Source organism: Oncorhynchus gorbuscha, linkage group LG12 (genome assembly GCF_021184085.1).
Source record: "Oncorhynchus gorbuscha isolate QuinsamMale2020 ecotype Even-year linkage group LG12, OgorEven_v1.0, whole genome shotgun sequence".
NCBI classification, from domain to species: domain Eukaryota; kingdom Metazoa; phylum Chordata; class Actinopteri; order Salmoniformes; family Salmonidae; genus Oncorhynchus; species Oncorhynchus gorbuscha.
The window spans coordinates 20627417-20633416 of record NC_060184.1 but is presented as its reverse complement, the minus strand read 5'-3'; the positions used below and the strand labels follow the sequence as shown (position 1 = coordinate 20633416).

The 6000-nt window shown below is 43.0% G+C and overlaps 1 protein-coding gene across 2 annotated transcripts in view; it reads right to left on the bottom strand.

Annotated features, from left to right (window-relative positions):
- LOC123990674 (tyrosine-protein kinase Fyn-like) overlaps window positions 1-6000 on the bottom strand; it is a 97077-nt gene that overhangs the window by 80257 nt on the left and 10820 nt on the right. For both annotated transcript variants that reach the window (XM_046291412.1, XM_046291414.1), the window contains exon 2: window positions 2829-2896. The gene's annotated coding sequence lies outside the window, so the exon portion shown is untranslated. The remainder of the gene's footprint in view (window positions 1-2828; window positions 2897-6000) is intronic.

The following is a 6000-nucleotide window of genomic DNA, read 5'->3' as shown; positions in this document are numbered from 1 at the left end:
ATGCAACTGCTATGCCTGTTGAATACTCAGCTGGCTCCATGGAAGCTTCAAGCTGGTTCTTGGAAGATGAAACCCTTGTGCATCAACCGTTTCCACTCTGCCAAGTGGAAACTGGTTGCCCCCAAAAAAACTTCATTTCTATTTATAGCCTGTTGTATTGTTACTTCGGACTGGCCGGCGGGGTTCCTACCACAATCCATCCCCTTTGTCTGCCTGCTTGCCTATGCTGCGCTCCTCAGTCTTCACACAGGAAGAAGAAACTGCAGAGTGCAGGTTTTTTGACAGGGCCAAAGCATGGCTCGAGCGCTATGCTGATTGCTCTATGCTGACTTTCACGAAACAAGTGAGCTTACTGCAAAGCAGAAGAAAGCCACTTCGTTGTGGTCACTATTTAGTGCACTATCAAAAGTAGTGAACACTATAGGATGCCAATTGGGATGCAACCATAGACTTGCCTCAGGAGGAGAGTGCTGTTAGATGTTGATAAGTAATTTAGCATCGAAGTCACTGTCTGGTCCTCCGTGACAGGAACCGCCCAGCATGCAAAGACAATGATTATGATCAAATAGAAAACAGGTCACTAGTGAAGAAGAAACAGAAAGACAGTGAGAAAGCTGGATGGATAACTGCTCAGAACAGTTGCATGTACAGTTGAAGTCGGAAGTTTACATACACCTTAGCCAAAAACTCAGTTTTTCACAATTCCTGACATTTAATCCTAGTAAAAATTCCCTGTTTTAGGTCAGTTAGGATCACCACTTTATTTTAAGAATGTGAAATGTCAGAATAATAGTAGAGAGAATGATTTATTTCAGCTTTTATTTCTTTCATCACATTCCCAGTGGGTCAGAAGATTACATACACTCAATTAGTATTTGGTAGCATTGCCTTTAAATTGTTTAACTTGGGTCAAATGTTTCATGTAGCCTTCCACAAGCTTCCCACAATAAGTTGGGTGAATTTTATCCCATTCCTCCTGACAGAGGTTGTGTAACTGAGTCAGGTTTCTAGGCCTCCTTGTCAGCACACGCTTTTTCAGTTCTGCCCACACATTTTCTATAGAATTGAGGCCTGGGCTTTGTGATGGCTACTCCAATACCTTGACTTTGTTCTCCTTAAGCCATTTTGCCACAACTTTTGAAGTATGCTTGGGGTCATTGTCCATTTGGAAGACCCATTTGCAACCAAGCTTTAACTTCCTGACTGATGTCTTGAGATATTACTTTAATATATCCACATCATTTTCCTCCCTCATGATGCCATCAGAACAGAGGACATTCCTCCAAAAAGTATGATCTTTGTCCCCATGTGCAGTTGCAAACCAAGTATGGCTTTTTTATGGCGGTTTTGTTGCAATGGCTTCTTCCTTGCAGAGCGGTCTTTCAGGTGTGTCAATATAGGACTCGTTTTACTGTGGATATAGATACTTTTGTACCTGTTTCCTCCAGCATCTTCACAAGGTCCTTTGCTGTCGTTCTGGGATTGATTTGCACTTTTCGCACCAAAGTGCGTTCATCAATAGGAGACAGAACGTGTCTCCTTCCTGAGCGGTATAATGCCTGCGTGGTCCCATGGTGTTTATACTTGCATACTATTGTTTGTACAGGAACGTGGTACCTTCAGGCATTTGGAAATTGCTCCCAAGGATGAACCAGACTTGTGGAGGTCTACAATTCTTTTTCTGAGGTCTTGGCTGATTTCCTTTGATTTTCCCTTGATGTCAAGCAAAAAGGCACGGATTTGAAAGGTAGGCCTTGAAATACATCCACAATCTGTCTGTATGATGGCCTCATTTCTCTCCAATTGACTCAAATGATGTCAATTTGCCTATCAGAAACTTCTGAAGCCATGACATAATTTTCTGGAATTTTCCAAGCTTTCCAAGGCACAGTCAACTTAGTGTATGTAAACTTCTGATCCACTGGAATTGTGATACAGTAAATATCAGTGAAATAATCACAATCTCATAATGTCATGCACAAAGTAGATGTCCTAACCAACTTGCCAGAAATATAGTTTGTTAACAAGAAATTTGTGGAGTGGTTGAAAAACAAGTTTTAATGACTACAACCTAAGTGTATGTAAACTTCTGACTTCAACTGTATAAAGACAGTAAGAACACATATATGTGCACTCTGTGACACCAGATCAACCTACTGGTAGGGTGATTTTCTGGGCTGACCTGCACAAAGCTTTAGCTTGCAGCATGGAGAAAGGGAGAGAGAGAGGGACAGAGAGAGAAAGTGAGAGAGGACTGTGGGAGGGAGAGCGAGAGTAGAGAGCGAGAGCGACAGAGAGATCCCATTAAGTCAAGCCAAAACATCCTATGCCTTTTTCACCCCACACAGCCCAGACAGTGAGAGAGTGACACAATTAGGACACTACTGAATATTCTCTTCCTGACTTGGTCACCTGAGATTTGAGCTATTGTAGGGGCACTAGGGCCCTGCTGCCTAGCTGGGAGACACTTATTGTACAGGAGAAACAACAAACACACATTTGCTATGAGTGCTCTTTGTAACATCCTACTTGTAGAGGTAGAAAAGAAAGACAGTGTAGCTGTGGACAGCAGGAGTGCCTGTAGCACAAACTACAGACCAGCGGTGGCCAGCTGGTGTGTGTGTGTGTGTGTGTGTGTGTGTGTGTGTGTGTGTGTGTGTGTGTGTGTGTGTGTGTGTGTGTGTGTGTGTGTGTGTGTGTGTGTGTGTGTGTGTGTGTGTGTGTGTGTGTGTGTGTGTGTGTGTGTGTGTGTGTGTGTGTGTGTGTGTGTGAGCCCCGTCTGCTGTGTGAGCTGTAATTATTGTGGCAGGCAGCGCTGAGGTACGTACCTCTGTTTTCAGTGTATCAGGATCTTTATTTGCTCCACATTGCTTTGTGTACTGCGAAAACAGAGGCCCTGTGGGGAGAAAAAAAACATTTAATTATTCATTTATAGTGTTCAATAAAACATGACTATCAACTGTGTGTGCCAGCCAATTTTCATTTACTGTAAGCGTCACTCCAAAAATGGGTCTTGCAATTTCATTTTCCGCCCCGGCCCCAGACCTGGCCCTCAGAGCTAATGCCTTGGGAAGTTGTGACAGGCTGTGCTCTGTTGAACCATGACCTCAATATCTGTCCATTGGTAAACAACAGGTTGCAGCGTGGGACACAATCTAGGTGCCAGGCTTAATAAAAAAAATCTGTCTGTATGATGGCCTCATTTCTCTCTGTATATTTCCTGTACCAGGTAAGTGGATTTGGGGGGCTTAATTCATTCAATGTTCTGAGCTGAAATAGTATTTACCTAAAAGAGCTTGAATGAGAGTGTTTTTCATCAAGTATCCTTCAATCAAGAGCCTCATACAGGTGTTACAGAGCTTTGCCTCCTGATACTTGGAATAACTACAGACGATATGCATGAGGCAAAGTGTGCTTTAAGCAATTATTAACCTATTTACTGAGTGACTCACAACAACTTAAGTATCTAGTAATCCTTCATCCAGCAAGTGTAAATATTGGCTTCATAACAGAGTCCACTACAGCCGTTCAGTAGAAATCACAGCAATAATTGATAAAAGCACTCCAAAAACATAAAGCTGCAACAATTAATTCAAACTGAGATGGCAAGGTTTGAAGAACCATTGCACAACATTAAAGTGATGCTCCTAAACGTTTGTATAATTTCAGCCAGTAGTTTTGAAAGTGGTGCTCACGAGCCAAATTAGGTCCCCGTTCTCTCTGTACTTACGTCATCCAATTGTGTACTATGTCACCCCCCCCCCCCCCCAAAAAAGAAAAGTGTAATGATATGTTATGAATCCGATTCGTACAATATGTTTGTATGAATTTGTTGTGCATAAGATCCTAAACTGCATCTAATCAAACATCTACTACTGGCAAATAAAACAGCTGAACTTGCACACAAATCAATCTCCACCTAAAACAGCACACAACAAATGCTCCATGCCCTGCCAGCACTTTGAAACGAGGAGACACTAATGTTTCACAGTGGAGTCGTCGTGCCCATAGCGACAGGGGTTAGCTACATGGTAAGTTGACTAAATGTACTTTATCTACGACAGAATCCGATTTTCCACAGACAAATCTGTTATAACTCATTGCACACAAAGTCGACTTCTGAGCAGAGCTGTTCATCAAATGCATGTATTTCTATCTGAATCTGTTATCTGTTTTTGACTTTGTTGTAACCCGTATAAGAATAAGCATGAGATAATATTTAGTCTTCTAGTTTGGTCTTGTGTGTAATTCTCCAGTTTGTATAGTCTAAATATTCTGGCAGTCAAATCAAATCGTACTTGTCACATGCTTGGTAAACAACCGGTGTAGACTAACAGTGAAATGCTCACAGGCCCTTCCCAACAATGCAGAGAGAAACAATAGAACTAATAGAAAAATAATATCACAAGGAATAAAAACACAATGAGTAAGATTCACTTGGATATAGTATACACGGGGTCCCAGTACCGAGTCTATATGCAGGGGTACGAGGCAACTGAGGCAGTCATTATGTAGCTTGCACATACAAATTGACTTGAATCGCACCCCCCATTTTGTACTACAAATACTGTAGACACAGTGTTTTTCTAATGAAAACTCACAATCAGACTAAATGGAATATATATTGATTTAGATACTGAGGCCAGAGGAAATGGTGGGTAAGATATATGAGAGGCAGTTTCAGTAGTTGTTTACCTCTCTCTGACTGAGGCTGGTCAGACAGATAGACAGAAAACAGAGAATGGGCCAGTAGAGACAAGCAATAATCAGGTTTGACATTCTCCCTCCTTCAGACTTTCCTTGACCCATTGTTCTCTACTGTTGTTCTGGATGATGCATGACATCACATATTGGAGCCATCCTGTTATAGTGTAGAAATCGCAGGCAGATGGCTGAGATAGCTATTAATAGGCTGGTATACAATATAAAGGATAAAATGGCATGCAAATGTAAAAGGATATAACTTTGGCCAAACCTGCAAACAATTAAAAGTCTCATTTTGAGACAAAGGGACAAAAAAAATCATGTACCCTCATTCAGAAGTATTCTCCTCTGCCAGACACCACTCTAAAAATGACTTTTTTTTTCAAATTGAGAGGTATGCTGAGCTATCCTATTTTGGGCGTATATCTGGATAAAACTGAGAGCGAGTCCCAAAAATACACTGCTCTATGTGTGGAAGTAAAACGTGATTTTCAGCACCCGACACCAGCAGAAGGTTGTCATTTAGCCATTCCTCATGTCTGTGTCCACTCTGTGGTCTCTCTCTCTCTTTCTCTCTCTCTCCATTCTACCCTCCCTCCCTCTGTCTTTTGCTTCGTCTCTGTCTGTCTGGGCACTGGGCAGCCATGGCGACGTGCTCCCAGCAGGCCATGCTCTCTGAGTGAGTGAAGCTGCAGTCCAGGGACCAGGGGCAGAGCAGAGCTGGCTCTCTTTTCATCCCCAGCCCCTCCAATAAAACATAATGGCACTGGGGCTGAGGCCTGCGGGGGGAGTCATTCAGCCACACACAGATCACATGACTGCCATGGCACAAAGAGCTCAGTCATTCTTACTGTCGCTCTTTACTGGGCCAGATGAGTGGAGAGCAGAGCACAAAGCTAGGGCTGATAGACTGGCTCCCCAGAGGGGGGAGTAGCTCTCCATGCACAGCCTGCTGGGTAGGCACTAAGCGGGGGCACGCCATATGCCGCCTGAGGGACAGTAGCCACAGCCCTGGCCGATCTCATACTCCTACATCTACCATCTCTAACGCACAGCAAGTTAATTTCAGGGCTTACCTCTAAAGGCCAAGGGACTAGTCACAAAGCCATTTCAATAGCAGCAGTATCTAACGTAAACCCTGCAATAATTGTATGTCTTGCAAAGACATAATAATCACACAGCAGTATCTCAGATATGGTATTGGCACTAAACACGAGAAAAGACCACCACTCCTCAGCCAGTCCCCACTACACAGACAGGGCTTTGGTTGACAGGTCAGGATTGTATATGAGCAGA